This window comes from Cupressus sempervirens, chromosome 10, assembly GCF_028749045.1.
Source record: "Cupressus sempervirens isolate cs-2001-9-10 chromosome 10, ASM2874904v1, whole genome shotgun sequence".
NCBI lineage: Eukaryota > Viridiplantae > Streptophyta > Pinopsida > Cupressales > Cupressaceae > Cupressus > Cupressus sempervirens.
The window spans coordinates 335,368,425-335,386,750 of record NC_143127.1 but is presented as its reverse complement, the minus strand read 5'-3'; the positions used below and the strand labels follow the sequence as shown (position 1 = coordinate 335,386,750).

Genomic DNA, 18,326 nt, shown 5'->3' with positions numbered 1-18,326 from the left:
GAGACTTGTTGGCTTATTATCTTTGTGTGTTATTTTTGATGATTGCATTACCAAGTTTTCCATCCCTAATAGTCTCTCATAGATGTCATGAACTATAGGATTGGGGGCATGGGGCATTTTCCCTTTAATTTCTATCTATAGGTGTACTTTGTTAGATCTTAGGTGTCTTGAGCATCTTGCTTGACCCACTTAACACTTAGGATCTTGAACATTACATCCTTGTCTTCTTTTTGAAAGTGCATGTTTATGTTCATCTTGACATTTTGTCTTGATGCAAGCATAATCTTGCTATACTAAATTTGGGGAATCTAAATGCACCCTCATCTTGACCTTTGCATCTTTGATGCATAGGATAGATTCCCATATACCTATCTAATATAGATCATATTCATATCCTCATAGTTATACTAGTGATGATTGTATAATTTTCCAATGTCCCTAATAAGGCTAAATGATAGAAAAGATACTACATATATAATCCTTTCACGTGCACTTTGCATACTAGCTTGCACTCTAGGGTTCATTCTAGCTTAAGTTTACACTTGAGTGTTGATAGAGTCTTCTTTATCTTTCATGGACACGTTAGTTAGTTGTGTTCATCTTCTTTGTTCTTCTCAATCATATCTTCATCTTCCTTTTGGTCTTGTCACTCACTTCTTCATCTTTATTTTCCTATCACAAGGGAGTTAATATTTTCATCACATCTATCTACCTTTTTGGATCCCTTGTATACTCTTTTGACCTATTTTTAACGTAATGTGCCTTAGTGGGTTCTAATGCATCCTAAGGGGTTGTAATGTGTCGTAGTGGGTTTTAGGAGTACTTAGGACCCATTAAAATCCCTTAGAACACACTAGGACTCATTAGGATTCCTTAGAACACATTAAGACAATCCCTTAGGATACCATAGGAACCTTTAGGGAACATTCAAACCCATTAGTGTGTGATATGCCCCTTAATGTATCCTAATAGGTATTAATGGTTTCTAATGTGTCCTAACTAATCCTAATATATTACAAGGCATCATACTGGATCCTAGGACCATGTAGGTCTCATTATTAACACTTTAGGAGATATTAGTTTTTCTTATGATGGTTAATGTACTCTATAGTGTCATAATGGGTTCAAATCTATTATAAGTGTCCTAAAGGGTCCTAAGATGACATGTCTCATTAAAACTCTTTAGGAAACATTAGGAACCATTAAGACACATTAGAACCAATTAGTACATCCTACACCTATTAATGTATTCTAAGGGTATTATTGGGTTCTATGGGTTCTATTGTGTCCAAAAGGGTCTTAATGTGCCCTTAGTTATCCTAATGGATCCTAAGAAGTCTTAGGAACACTTATGTCCCATTAAGACACATTAGGACTTGTTAGGACACATTAGGCTCCTAAAGTGTGGCCTACAATGATTAATGTGTTCTAAGAGTTTCTTAGAGGTCCTAATGTGTCCTAAGGGGATGCAATGGGTTCTAAGGTGTCTTAGTACCTCTTAGGACCCATTATACCCCCTTATGATACATTATAAACCATTAGGGACCACTAAAACCCTTTAATGTGTCATATGCATCTTAATGTGTTTTAAGGGGTATTGATGGGAGTTAATATTTTTTGGTGTCCTTATATTGTATAAGGGGTCATACATATTCTTAAGGGGTCCCAGGACCACTTAGGAAACATTATGCCACCTTATGATGAATTAGTATTCCTTAGGACACATAAGAGGCCTTAATGAGTTTTAATGTGCCCTAATGGGTTTTAATGTGTCCTAATGGGTTATAATATGTCTTAAGGGGTTTTAATGAGATTGGAAAGGTTGTTTGATCACAAAAGATCAATTACAACTCCTTAGGACACTTGAGGGCTCATAAAGACACATTAGAACCCTAAAGTGTGTTCTACAAAAATTAATGTGTTTTAAGGGGAACTCATGTGTCCCAACATGCTTTAATGAGTCCTAATAGATCTAAAGGGGGTTTAATGGGTCTTTTGAGTTCCTAGGACCACTTAGGCCCCATTACAATCCATTAGGACATATTAGGACCCATTAGAACATAGTAATGTCTTTACATCCCTTAATGTGTTATAAGATGTACTAATATTTTCTAATATGTCTTATTGGGACCCTAATGTATCTTAAGGGGTTGTAATGGGTTCTTTCCTTAGACCACTTAGGTATCATTATGACCCCTTATGATAAATTAGGACTACCTAGAACCAATTAGCGAGTCCTACAATAGTCAATTTATTCAAAGGGGTCCTAATGGGTTATATGTCCCTTACAATGATTAATGTGATCTCTCTCTCTCTCTTTCTCTCTAGAACACTATTGTTCTTAATTATTGGGATGGAGGGGTTAGTACAAGAGATATAGGGTAGTGGTCACAATAATCTACTAAAGTAAGGGGAAAAATAATCTAATTCTGTCCATTTAAACCCATATGAATGAGTGTTCAAAATCTTTCCTTGGTAATTAAGTGAAAGCTCTCTCTCTCTCTCTCTCTCTCTCTCTCTCTCTCTCTCTCTCTCTCTCTCTCTCTCTCGGTTAAACAAAAATGTCAATTACAAAACTAAATTGTTATGTAATGTGAAATAATCCTTAAACGATCATCTACTAGTGAAGGGCTTAAGATTACAATCGATAGTCTAATGTGAATTATGTGGAAGACAATGTGTTAATTCTTGAAATTTATCTTAGACAATTTGTTAAGACTATGTAGAATCCAAAATATTTATCTTATCTCCTATGAATCTTAAACTACTCTCAAACATCCTAAAAGTATATACTTAATATGCAACTTAAGTATAAGAAAGGATTGCTTATATTTAAATGTTACATTTTATGTATCGTCCTAGAGCTAAAAAGGATATGGTAGATCCTATTGTGTTTTACTTATCTATTTTTAAGTTTTTTCACATATTTATATTTATTTAGGAACTTTACATAGGGTGTACACATTATAGGGAACACATGCCATGTTTTAAATTGCCAAACCTAAGGCTTGATCAATCCAAGCCATAATATGCATGCACTACATTGCACACACACTTTATTGCATTTTTTGAGGGAAAAAAAGAATGTGTAAATTTTTTGGTCCCTCTTCTTTGTCCACTTACCCAATATACATATATATGTGTGATTTTTATTATCTTGTTTTGTATTATATATGTAATATGTCATCTTACATATACATTTTTCAATATATGTGTTTAACATTGATCAAGAAGTCTTGATTTGCATTCTATGATAATGAAGACAACTATTTCATTTGTCTTATAGTTGCATGATTGAATAAATTTCATCCACTCATTGAGTTTTTTAGTGTTTCCCTTTTAAAATACCCTTTTTTACAAATATAATACCAATTAGTTTGGTATTATTAATTTGTTCAATCAAAGGATAATAATGTCCTCTTGACGCTACATTTTTTCAACAAGGATAACATTCAATAAAATAAATATAGAAGATAATTACAAAAGAAAACCTCCATGTAAGAGTTGACACACTAAATTTCAAGACAATAATATAGAAAAAAGATATAAAACTAGACATAAAAATGACTAAGAACACATCAATAGCCACAATATAACCAACCCAATTCTAAGAATTTTTTAAAAATGGTATCATCATCTTATGTAATAACTTAAGAAAATATTACTAACAAATATTATTGGGATAATATTTTCTTGAAATAGAAGCATGGTTTGTTCATAATTAGAGTCATTTTTATCCCTATATTGTAGCTAGTAACAAGAACATATGGTAGTATCATCACAATATCATGTTTATTTAGGGGTAGAAATAAATAAATGAAACTTACACTTAAAGAAAATATTAATAGATATATGCATGGATTCTATATTTTACTATTTGATTGTGTGTTCTATTTTTATTGAATATGATTTTTTTCGAATGATTTTTCTCAATAACTTTAATGATACTTTGTAAAGATAATAAGCATTCACTATTAGATTAAATGATTTCTTATGAATATGCCAAAAAAATGTAATGAAAATTTACCTCAAGTATAATTCCGGCAAAGATTTCACAATACTTCCTCAAGATTCTCTTCATGCTTTAGAAAACAAGAAATGTTAAATTAATAATTAAAAAATTAATTATATATTTTAGAAAAAATATATATATTGATTTTTTTAGTTAGTTTCTAAATACAAAAGGTACACAAATTCTAGCGTTAAAGACTATCATTTAATATATAATTGATATTCATTATTATAAGAAGAGAATTTATAAAGGCATCAAAAAATTTGAAAACTTTATATTATAAAACTCAATGCACCAATAGTTAAGTTTGAACTTACAATAGTTTTAATCAGTAGACATGTCAAATAATATATATTTAATAAAATTATAACAAGAAAATTAATATTAGTGATCTAATTATTTTATTTTGTTGTGATAGTTTATCAAAATAACATGTCAATAAGTGGGATACTCTTGTTTCATTTTTTGTTCATGATTTAATCTTTATCCATATTTATTTATCTTACATTTATTTAAAAATATTTAGTAATTATTTATCATTATTATTGCCTCACTTGCATTTACTTCCTATTGGAATAATAACCACAACATCTATTTATTCAATTAACAAGGTTCTTAGATTACTTCATTCACTTAGCTAAATGTATGGATTGTTTCATGTAATCAAGTTAAGCTAATAATAGGTTAAGTTATCTCAATAATTATGATTGTAAAAACTAGCACGTGCTAACTATATTGTGCATTAAATTTGTATCTAGGGTTTCATTCACCCTTTCATAAGGATTTATTCTCTAATTTGTGGCAAATCTTTTGTACAATCAATACAAAACCCTTAGGTTGTATTTAGAAAATTATTCTTGCTTCATCCTTCTTGACAAGAAGTATGCATACAAATGATTCATCCACATTCGTGATGGATCTAACTCTAAGATAATTGCTTATGCATATTAGGTTCAAACAAAAGTTTCCCTTGTGCTTGCATCATCCTAAATCCTACTACTTGACTAATAATTTATCAAAATAAGAGTAGCTAGATTTTTAGTTCAATTTTCTTAAAGGTGCAAAATTTAGGATAAAATCCAAGTGTCAAGAAAGAGTTTGGCTATTGAGGAGAGAAATGAACTCCACTATTGTATTAAAATATCCAAAATTCCTAAAATTTCCTCTCCAAATGCAAAAATAAGATACTAACAACTAATAAGAAAAATAACTAGGAAATTTTATCCTTTATCCATTTTATACATTCTTCCAAAAACCCAAACTTTTGAGGACAATGAAAAATTGTTAACCAAATAATACACTTCAAAAGTGTAGCTCAGTTATCATGTTTTCTTCTCTAGTTTTATAACCTGTATGAATGCTTTCATGAGTCACTATGATCCCATTGGCTATTGTTCTCCTATAAGGTATTACACAATTATTTTGGTCTAATGGTGTATATTTTTGGGTGTGAGGGCTAGGAATGTATAATTTAGGGATCCTAACATCCTTGTCTTTGATTATATTTGTCCACTTCTTTATGAATATCAAATCTAGTTATTCTCCAACTATTTGGAAAGAAACCTACAATAAATTCATCCAAATGTGATCATTTGTTTGGATAAAATTATAAAATGACTTTATTTACCTCTTTTATCAAAAGTTCTTTTCTCACTTTTCAATTTTTTTTCTCACTATTTATTAATGCTATTATAGTATGTAAGATACTTTTGTAATAATCCTAATAAAAGGTAATCCCCTTAATAATACAAATACATAATAGAAATAGATAAATAACAAGTAGTTGGAAGAACAAAAGGTTAGCTTCTTATTATATCCAAAAGTATAGATTCACAAACTTTAAAAATAAAATATGCAAAGCCACATGGTAGTTTTTCTTAACATATTCTGTAAGCCAAAGCCAACACCAACATCCTAGAATTGTCATGGGCAACCCTACATGCCTTGTTTATTTAGGCAATTTTCCACTACCCAAGAATGTTCTAGAAATTTAACCTTAGAACCTGAGGCAAGCCTAATTCTTTTTATATTTATTACAATAGAGAAGGCCACACAAATTTTATAATGAAAAAGAAATTTTGAAGAAATTTAAGTTTTTCCCATTTCAGGTGGTGCGGCTTCCGAAGACCATAACTCATTGATGGTTTCTCTGATTGACTATTATGACCCATTTTTGGAAATGCCATGACCTAATATACAAAAAATAAGGTGTAAAATCTCTAATCATCCAAGATTTAACCCCTTTTTGAAGTCTCTAAAGCCTTGAAAACTAAATTCAAATCTTTTTATACCTTGTTGCCAATACCAAAAAATTTCATTAACTTCAAAAAAAGACTTGATATTGCGATGAAACTTTATTAGAAAGATGATATATCTAAAATGAACTTCCAATGATGAAATCAAACCACTCTAAGCTCAAATGACTAACTTAGTAAAAATAGAAATCATCCATAAATAGTAACTCTACACTAAGATAACCCTTATTGAAGGACAAATTAGAAATTTTATTTGGTTGATATAAGATTTACCTTCACACAAGATACTCCTACATTAGACACCCAGGGTAATTTGAGATGTGACCTTATCACATCACATGTGTTTAAAGAAAAACCAAGAGAATTAACCTACTCCCTTGTCAACAATGATGAATCTTAAACAAGTCATCCTTTTCATTTGATTGAATATTCTTTATAACTCATATTCCTTATGTTTCTACCAACATGACTATCAAGATTCCTTGAATCTCCTTTTTAGTTGGAGTAATTGCTAGAATAGTCCATTGTGCTTGTATGACCTTATCTTCAATATCTATCTCCTTTTTAGTTGGAGTAATTGCTAGAATACTCCATTGTGCTTATGTGACCTTATCTTCAATACCCCCTTCATGATACTTTGTCAGATCTAAAATATTAAATAGTTATGAAATATTCAAATTCACTAGGAAACTCTACTTCATAGATACTTCTTGAATCATGCTTCTTCAGTATCGTGCATGGTCCAAAATTCTTCATCTTTAACTTATTATATGTTCCAACTAGATATCACTCATTTCTCAAACAAACTATGACTTCATCTCCTATCAGCAATTTCTAATGCCTCATTTTCTCATCGTCCTTACCCTTATAATTTGTATAACTTTAGTAATATGATTCCTCAATTCCTCACATAATTTATTTCAGTCTTCTACTAAATCTTTAACTCTGACACTACTTGTCTTTCCTTAGTCTATTTTCTCAATTTAGAAGCACTTCTAGGACAACTTCCATATACTATCTAAAATGGTGATTTACCAATGCTCCTATTAACAAAATTATTATATGAATTTTTTTCCTTTGCTAAAATCAAATCCCATCCTTTTGGTTTATCTCCAAACAAACATCACAACCAATTTCACAAACTCCTATTCACTACTTTTGTCTATCCATTAGTTTGTGGGTAATGTGATGAGCTAAACTTTAAATTTGTCTCAATATAAAACTATGCTCTTTAGTAGACCATGAAGTCTTACCACTTCTCTCAAAAATAATTCTATTACATGAACAACACCATTATTCTTCTTCTGCAAAATGAAATGTACCATATTTGAAATCTAAGTCCTCGATAAATGTCCAACAACAAAGTCCATATTGATATCCTCTCATTGCTTCTCACATATAGGTAATGGCTTCTATAATCATGTAACCTTCTTGACTCCTTTTTCCATCTGACATACTCTACAAATTTGTATGAATTTCATAGCATCGTGTTGTAATTGTAGCCAGTAAAAAATTTTATTAACCACAAAAATTGTTTTATCATGTCCAAAGTATCCATTCTTTCCTTTATGATTCTCCCTCATAGAACTCCTTAGAATGCACTATTGAATTCCTCTAAATAACATATCATCCTACATGATTAAATTCAACCATGTGGTTCTATCAGAGTAATAAGTTTTGTACAATATGTCCAAGCTTTACCAAAATCAAGAAACTTTCAATACAAAATCTTGAGTTTATTAAACCCAACAACCTCAATCTACATATCTTTTAGCCGAATCTATCTCCTGCTAAGAGCATCAATAACCCTATTAGAATTTGCACTCCTATCTTCCAAAAAATGTATACCTCTTCAAAAGCCTAACTCATTTCAAATGTCATTAATTCAAGTTTCCTTGGCTATTCAAGTATTGCAAAGCTTGATGATCAATATATAAAACAAACTCCTTAGGAAAATATAATATCTCAAATTCGTCAATGCCTAAACTATAGCATGAAACTCCTAATCATATATTTTCTTTTGCATCATTCAACTTCTCTTTGAAGTAGGCAATAATTTTACCTTCTTGGCTCAAAATAAATCTAATTGCATTACCAATGGCATCACAATGTACTTGAAATACCTTATTAAAATTTGGAAGTGTCAAAATAGGTTGTTCTATAAATTTACATTTCAACAACCTCGAGGGATGAAAACATAACATTTTGAGCTCAAACAACCAACTTATAAAAATAGTAGGCCTCCAAAAATAGTAATTTTGCATTGAGAAAACCTTTATTGAAAGGCAAATAAAAAATATTGTTTTGGGTGGTTCAAGATTTCCCTTCACCCAAGATGCTCCTGCATTAGGTCCCACTTGTCTATGCTTTCTTTGTTTATGTAATAATCCTTTTCTGAAAGAAAATTGAATAGATAAATAATAAGATTAAATATATAAATAAATTAATATAATATAACACTCCTATTTCAAGGCCTTAAAGATATATAATAGAAAAAAATTAAATTAAAGATTTAAATCTATTGACAACAAATCATGCTCTTATCTATGCCTGAGGAAAAGTGTTGATAGTGTCAATTAGATGAAGAAGGAAGACAATAATCAACATGATGAGCTTTAGGAAGTGGGGATATAGGAGCATTATCAATTATGGGTGGAGGGAAATCATCAAGGGAATTAGCAATTACTTGGAGATTGATAAGATCAATGTGTTTCTATCACCAGATCTTTAGAAAGTTAAGAAGGGTTAGCCAGTGGAACAAAACTTAAACCATCTTTATGAAATTTTTGAGAAGGATTAATAGAAATTTTAATACCTTTCTCATTAATATCTAGTCCTAAAGTTTTGTAGCATTATTGAGTGGTGATAGAATAGCTTACATTATAAGTAGTTTATACTGTGGAAGGAATAGACGATTCATCTTGTATGAGCATGCGTGGTATAAGGTGGAATAGTAGAAGGAATATTATCTTTCAAAATAATAGTATTTCCATCCTTGAAAGGTGAAGGAAGAGCAATATTACCAAAAGATCTAGAAGAAAAATCATCTATAAAATTTCTAAAATTTGGATCATGGATAATATTTTGGAGATGATTAATTTTTTGAGGATTATTAGGAGTTTGAGCTTAACTAAGAAGGATAAAGTTAAGAGGATTGACAACAATCTCATTTATAGATACCCTTATGTAATCTATATATTCCATGCATTTAGTTCAAATATGCATCAAGAAGATACATGAAATGTTGATAATAATCTTGAAACATTCCTTGTAGAGAAGTTTACACCTTCATATTTAGATCTACTTTGTATCCCCCTTGTTTGGTTACATTGTATAAGTATTAAAATCTTATTTGCATCTTCACATTATTTTGTTACATTCCTATTTTTGAGCCCTAGTTGCATACTTTTAATCATGAAACTCTCTAAAATAGAGTATTGTGTAATCACTAATATAATCACCTTTATTATTTCTTCTCTCCACTAAACCCATGAGGTACATTATAGTTTATTTCATTTCATTCTGTTTATATATCTTTATGATATTCTTGCATATAACATAATGAGGACAACTAATGCAATACTAAAATACAAAGAGGATCCAATTAAAAAATTAAATTGCAATGAAGACACAAAAGAGATCACAGCTAGAATATCCAAATGTCCACTCAAAAGGTATAACACATAAAAGAAATGAGTTCACCAAAATGTATAAGGTGAACCTATACACACAATGATGAAATATGTGATACAAGAGAGATCTAACTCAATGTGTATAATGTAACCAAGTAGATCTAACACTAAAATTAGAATGAAAATGTAAGAACCTAGATACACCAAAATGTATGAGACATGATGACGATCAATAGTAGACAACCATTTGAAACGTAGATTAGAAGGGGCCGAAAACATTATAACCTCTTTGGAATAAACCTAATTATCACAGCTCAATTACAGGAAGGGGTGCTAATGCAAGATGTAGTGACAATAATATGTTTTATTCTAAGGCCCTCTCTATCTATGTAAGAATGTAGGGACGAAAATGTGATGTAAATGAAAGGAAATTCAAATGTATATTTATGCAATAATAAATAACAAGATAGTAGATATAGTGTATCAAAGTAAGTTATATGAAGGAAGGGGAAAGAATATGGAATCACATTGAGGGTTAGTAGATGAAGCAACTTCATATTTGTAGAAACCTTGTCAAACTATACTAAAACTAGAAATTAATGAGAATATGAAAACCTTATAGACTGAAATTTCTATTGTGAAAATTTGAATGTCAAAGGAATAGGTCAAACATGAAGTTTCCTATACTAGCATAGGTCAATATTGAGGCAACCTATACCCATAATAAACAAATCTAGAGGTCTTGGTACTATACTTGTAAGTCCACTTTTAGATCTACAAATCTAGATCTGAAACTCTATGAATCTATACTTGCACACCAAATAGTAGGGGAAATTCTTGGAGGTTGGAGGGTTTCCTTGGTCAAGCCCCTATTTAGGAATTAACCTTGAATTGAAATAAAAGAAATGCTATAATTCAATAGAGATTAAACCTTAGTGCAACATACAATACCATGTAAATATAATTGTCTTTAGTATGTGATCACGTATGTTTATATAATAGATTTCACTCAACACAAAATCCCAAAAGGAAATCATGCAAGACAATAAAACCTATAGTAAATGCTAATAAATTACCTCAAATATTAAATAGAAATAGAGGAAGAACTCTTAGATGTATGAATGTAGATCTCCTCCCTTTATGGCCAATTTTTACATCTCCAATGAAGAAAGAAGAAATATCTATCGAGGGAAATGCATTCTTGTGTATTGTAATTGTGATTTTTGAATAGAGGAAGCCTCCTTTAATAGGGATTTTGGGGTTAATTTTTGTAAGAGTCAACTATACTAGGCGAGTACAACGAAATGCCCTTTACTAGGCATCTAAATTTACCAAAATTAACTCCCCAAGGTATAAGTCACCCCATGTATAATATATACAAGGATTGATTAATTTTGAGGTAAATAATGTGTGATTTGAGGAAAATTTAAAATTTTGAGGAAAAAGGAAAAAATGAGAGAGAAAATCAAGTGTAAAGGCTTTTGACTATTCCATGGAGATCTCCCAACCCATGTTTTTTTTTCCTCCATTATCTTATGTTATTGATTCATTATCAACTTGATTAGCTTTATTAATTATGAATAGTGTTGAAACCTTTACTTCTTATGCAAAAAGTTGTGGTTAGGCTTCTGATCAGTAGAATCTTCTTTACCAACTTTTATTCTTCTCCTTCTTTATATTGACCTATTTGAGGCCTTTCAATATCATTTTGATTCTCTTTTTCTTTTTTGTAGCATTCCAACGACGAGCATCCTTTTGAACCATGTTTAGATCACAAGATTAGACAATCTTCCCCTATAATTGACTAATACATAATATCAAATTATGAGTGTAGTTTAATTGGTTTGGGGACTAATAGAAATCATAGTACCTCCATATATATCCTATCACACATCTCATATTTTTGATCATCCAATTGCTCATATGCTTTAACAAATTTTCTAATTTTATCCCCTATAATTTTTAACACACTGTTCTTCCAATACTCTATGGATAAGAATTACATTATGATCCATAATGTAACAATCTCTATGGATTTGTTCAACAAGTTAAAATAGGAGATAAATCCTATATAAATAATCCCTATTCATCCATCAAGTGGGGTGCCAAGAGTACATCTTTCTTCTTTCTATCCATTGACCATAATTCTACCACAAAAAATCCACTAGGTAAAGATTTTGTCCTAGTAAGAGATCCCTAGTTTCTTTCACACCATCTTTATATTTTGGTCTAATGGTGGCCATCCTCCATCACATTTAATGGAGGCACTTCACTTTTTATGATTCTACTATTCAAATATAAGATTCTGAAGTAGGGGTTTTTTAATACCTTTTTTTTTTTGGGGCTACTTTCTAGTGACTATCTCCATGGCTCCTCCTATTGAGAGTTGCCTTCGTATTCAAGTTTCTTTTCTATTGTTGCACCCTCAAAATCCTGCTTTGAAAAGCTTGTCTATAGTAGTACTTGTCTTCAAAGTGAAAAGGTTTTTGGAAACACTAGTTCCATTCCTCTCTTGCAATATTCTTTAACAAATGTTGATTCCATTTGTTTGGATCTTATATTTTTTCATGAAATTATATCTCCAAAAGATTTTTTATTCCTATCTAGAACAATCTTGCCTATCAATTACTCCTTGATCAATATGTTACTCTCCCTTCAAAAGTGCTTGTTATAAAAATTGTTCATTCCTACCCCTTCTAGTTTTAAATCTACCTCTACTCTAAAACTTTGATTGACAACTTAGTACAAGAACCTAATTTGCATTCTAGATTTTTTAATATGTTTCATATAGATATGGGAAAAATACTCTCTCAAATTTTGATGCCCACTCCTTGACTTATAAATTCCTTCTTTGGTCCTTTGTTTTCTTGTAATGCCAATAACTATTATTTGGTATGCCTCTCTTGGCCCACTAATCTATGGGTACTAATAAAATTTATCCCTCATCAGTACTATGGTTCCCTTTATTACATTTGTGGTCATGCCATTGTTTTATATTACTTCACATATATTTTAAACATATTTTTAATCATTAATATGTCAATTCACATAAATGAATCATTGTACGAGGGAAATAGGTTATAAATGGTTATAATAAAATAGTTTACCGAGTAACAATAAGAATACTATAAATAAATGATGAAAATATTCATAATAATTCCCAATATAAATAAGTACATAAGAACAACCCTAAGTTCATTAACAATACTCTTTAGTATCTTTGATATGCCTTTTGGTAAAAAGTATACCATTAGAAGAATTTATTTATTATTATCATGAAATAGCTACATTGTATTTGTTGCAAGCATATTATTGTATACCAAATACTTATATCAATTTTATCCTCATTCCAAGTTAATCATGAATTAAATTAAGACACCTTTGAACAAAGTTGACCTATTATTTAGAATCTAAAAAAATTATGAGATGCCTCATTTATTTTCTAAAGCTTTTGCTTGGAAATATAGTGACATAAAAATAATTCACACTACCATGTAAGCACATCATATTTATACTCAATCAAATAAAACAATCCAATTTAGGTATGATAAATTCAACCCTTAGAGAGCTAACAAAATCAAGAGAAAACACTCTAGATGGTAAGATTTGTGTATCCAACATTTGGCTAATAATTTGACTTTACACTAGTAAATTTTTCAAAATTAAGATTAAAAAAGATAATATCTATTTTAGCTATTGATAGTTAAAGGTTACTACCTTAAATGTTATTTTCATCAACCATATTTTATGCAAAACATTTCTCCTTTTTAATTGGATTTAGTGGCTACTATCAAGTTAGAGTAGAACCAAATGATTTGGATAATTTAACCATATTTACATGCTTATGGAGTGTAATTTTAGTTATGTATTGTAGCAACAAATATTGAAAAAGAGCACTTCTAAAAATATTTATGAGATCATGTCATGATTATGTTTAGCTCTATATAGATTAATTCATAATAGATAAAAAAAATAATGTTTGAAGAGGATCCATAATGACTAGATTAATTCCTCATAAAATGTGGAGAATAGTAAATTATTTTTGATCCATAATATTTTTTTCATTATGATTTACTATGGTATAATCTAGGAGATTATATAGATCATAGAATAAAAATTAAGTATATATATAAGAGATTAACATTATCAATAAGTTATAACATCAATATTTTATATTTTGATAAATATTATTTCTTAGATAGAAAAATAACAGTAGTCATCTAGTAGAATAAAAACAATGATGGAGTCAAATGTAAGAGGACTAGGAACTTTTTTTTTAATGTACAAATGGAACCATAATACAATACAGAATCAAATTAAAGAAAGTCAAATAATTAGTTTTTAAAGAAAGTGAAGCAACCTATTAGCTTATCAAGTTTGAGGTGAAAATAATAATTCTTTAAAATGTAGTGGTAAAATTAATAATAATTTTTGGTAAAGAAAAATATTTCTTTTAAACATATATAAATTACAAGCTTACTAAGTTTATATGACCATGGATGAATTCACAAATCAAAATCTAAAGGAATCAAAGTTCTTCTATGTCTAACATGTCTTCCACCTCTAATAACTCATATTCAAAGTTAAAAGAATCATATATGAAAATAGTGAAAAATTAAAACAAAAATGATTTTCTAGTAAACGTCTTTAAGACTTTCTTTGTCAAAATCTAAAGATAATATTTTCCTATTGTTTAATAGGGCTAAGGTTGGATTAAGGGATAATTTAGAAATGGCCAAAGATATTGACCTCATTGGCAATCCTAACATTGTTAAAGTACACTAATTTGTTTTAACAAATCACAAAAGAAATTAAAAATGTGTTAATATTGCTAAATTTTAGTTATTTCAAAATCTTCCAACGTTTCTTAATATCTTTGAATCATATTATAGTAATTTTATTTTTCAAGGACTATAGCTTATGATTGATTAGAGTAATAGTAACATGTCTTCAACATTGTGGTAAAGGATATCATAATGCAATAAGATACCTCAAGCAAATAATGTGGATGATAAAATAGATCCAAAATTAAAACATTAAAGTCTAGATAAAAAATCCATATCTAGAAAAGAATCACACATGCTCTTAATTATTTTTATATTAAGAATGACATTATATTTATGCTATTTTCATTTTTATTAATTATATTTCTAATAAGGTTTTTAATAAAGATTGTATACTTGCCTCCATTTTAAAGATGTGCATAATCTCATAACAAACTTCCCATTTTTCTTATAAGAAAAATATTTTTGATAATATTAACTAGCGGTTGTATATTTTTGTGTAGGTGTTTAATAATAAAATTAATTTTTAAAATACAATCTTATGCGGAAAAATTAGATTATTAATAAATTTCAATTTAAATAACATAATATTTACTAAACTCTTTTAAATAGATTAATCAATATTATTTATTTAAATTCAGTTTATCAAATATGAAACAAAAAAAAAATTATTTTAAAAATTCTATCAAAAATCATATTAAAAATAAAAAATAAAATAAAAAAAACCTAAATCAATTTTAAAATTCAAAAGTTTAGATACAAATCTAGAGGTCACAAGTAATTATTTTTCAAATAAATAGGAAAAGAAAAATAATAGTTAAAAGTAAAGATTTAAAATAGAGTCATATGTGAAGATCAGATTATTAATAATTTTTAATTTAAATAACATAATATTTAATAAAATATTTTAAATATATTAATAAATATTATTTATATAAATTCAATTTATCAAATATGAAATATTAATCATTTTTAAAAATCCATTTAAAATTTTATTATTAAAAATTAATAAGAAAAAAGAAGAAGATCTAACAAATATATATTCTATTTACTAAATAAATTATTGAAACTAAAAAGCAATATTTAAAGAAAAAATTAAACTAATATAAAAATATAAATTTAAATAATTAAAAATTTTAAATTTAAATTTAAATCAATTTTAAAAATCAAAAAATAAATAAATAAAGATGTGGAGATCACAAGTGAATATTTTTCTAAAAAATGAACAATAGTTAAAAGTGGAGATAACAACTAATAAATATCAAAACAAGAATAAAAAATGGAGTTAGATAATAATTAACGGAAAGACAATTACCAAAATGAAAACTTTTCTAGCCATCTTACAACTTTTCCTACCAACTACAACTTTTCCATCAAAAAATCAATTTTGGAAACATAAAATAATAATTTAGCTTTTTCTATTTTCTTTACTTTATGTGAATTTCTTCACCTCATTATTTCTAGTATTACAAATATTTTCAACATAGTTCTATATGAATAGGCAATTTGTTAACCTTTTGTTGTTTTAATAATTCAAATGTCTTAAAAATAAAATCTAAAAAAAATAATTTTTTTTTTCTAGATTTCTTTATTTTGTAAATGTTTATATTAAGAGTTCTATAATTTAAAAAATATCAAATTTTTAGATCAATACAAACTAACATATTGATCAATCTTTATGAAAACTGATTTTTATTTTAAAATAAATTGTAAAATATAAACAATAACTCTTTTTATAAAATACATTGTTATTTTATAATTATACTTTTATATGAAAAATTATTTGGAAACAATTTAAAATCGAGATCTTCATGCTAAAAGAGTGCAACTTTTAAGAAAATATTTTTAAAAAAAAAATTATTAATTATTAATACATAAATTTTAATATAAATAAAAATAGAATCACTTAAAGTAAATATAGTAAAATAAATTTAAGTATTCACACTAAAACAATTTAAATACAAAAAGAATAATTTTAAAAGTTGAATAACTATTAGATACACTTTGGTTTCATAACATAAAATAGCTTACTGTTAACACGCTTAAAAATTAAACAAAATTTGTGAAAACCAACTCCAAAAGTCTTCTCGATAATTTTCTAAACAGTTGACATTCCAAAACCTCTAATTTTAGAAGCAGAAAAAAGACTTGCGTTGTACAGCTTTCAATGTGTTCAAATATGTAGGAAACTGTCTTGTCACGAATTCGCTGTTCCTATCAACTTTCCGAAACTAGATCCTCTAAAAACTATATATTTTTTCCTAAATAAATAAAATCAGGGACGAGAAAATGGTACCTGGTATTGGAGTACTCGAAGAGCTGCCCTGATGCAGAAAAAACGATGAGCGCTATCTCCGCGTCGCAGAGAATAGAGAGCTCCTTCGCCTTTTTTATCAAACCCTTCCTCCGCTTCGAGAAACTTACATGCCTCGCTGCGGCCTTCTCTATTTTCTTTAGTTCTATTCTTTCTCTGCCCATTGTAAACCTCAAATACCTGCAAAAGGATTTTTCAAATTATACAAATATTTGCAAAACAACGACTTAAACGCTTTGTTTGTGAAGTGTTTCTGTGAAATTACAACAAATATTTGCAAAGATTTTTAGAAATTATACACTTTCAAATAACTTTTAAAATTATGCTAATACTTTTCAATGAAATTTTTGAATTACACAAATATTTGCAAAGAGCTTTTGAAATTACGAATATATTTACAGAGAGCTTTAGAAATCGCACAAATATTTGCAAAACAAGCAGAATATAACGATTCCCTTGCTGAAATTCAGGAAAATCAAGAAAATGTTGATACCGGCGACTGAGCCGAGCTCTGCCTATGACCTCAAACCTCTCAAATGCAGCCTTACGTATTCAATCAAAATGAGCTATTTTCGGTATCTTCTTGAGATCTTTTACAATTATACCAATAGTTTCGAAGATCTTTTGAAGTTATACAAATATTTTCGAAGAACATTTAAAATACCCAAATATTTGCAGAAATTACACAAATATTTGAAGAGAGCTTTCAAAATCGTACAATTATTTGCGAAACAAGCTGAGCTTAGCGATTACCTTGCAAAAATACAGGCGCTCTCGCAATGACCTCAAACCTTTCAAATGCAGCCTTACGTATTCAAGCAACGATAAAATAAGATGCTATTTTCGGTAGCTTACTGTCTCTTTCGCAGGGTAGAATCCGAAAAATAGAATTCCGGATTTGCCTGAAATTGCCGCAATTTTCTTTCGGAAATGTTGTGCGGCAAGATGGCCCCTGGCCAGATGAAAAGCCATTTTGAGCTCTGCAAATACAGAATCGAGAGCAAGTCGTCCGGATCGAATCTTCACCATCCACGTTTGGCATTGTACAGTTTCCATTAATGGACGAGAAGAGAATATGCGGGGGAGGCTGTATCTGTTAAGTGTTGTTGCCGGTGTACCCTAAAAGTCAAGTTGATAAAACTTTCACTAACGGCTGTGTTATCTCTCTCTCACCAGTCATAGTCGGTCATTGTTCCATCACATTCGAAGCGGCTGTATGCAATGAATCTGAGCGCTTCGAGTGACCACAAAATATGTATTGCTTCAAGTGGTCCCAGGAACTTATTACGTGTTTAACTGATGGCGGCAGGGGCTACTTTCCAAAAAAAA

At 29.1% G+C, this 18,326-nt stretch overlaps 1 pseudogene across 1 annotated transcript in view; it reads right to left on the bottom strand.

Annotated features, from left to right (window-relative positions):
- Positions 1–17,163, bottom strand: part of LOC149533969 (MADS-box transcription factor 22-like) — a 164,895-nt pseudogene extending 147,732 nt beyond the window's left edge. Inside the window, exons 1-2 of the transcript XR_016357492.1 lie at positions 16,980–17,163; positions 4,028–4,082 (exon numbers count right to left, since the gene is read on the bottom strand). The product of XR_016357492.1 is annotated as an MADS-box transcription factor 22-like (transcript). The remainder of the gene's footprint in view (positions 1–4,027; positions 4,083–16,979) is intronic.
- Positions 17,164–18,326: the final 1,163 nt, after the last annotated feature.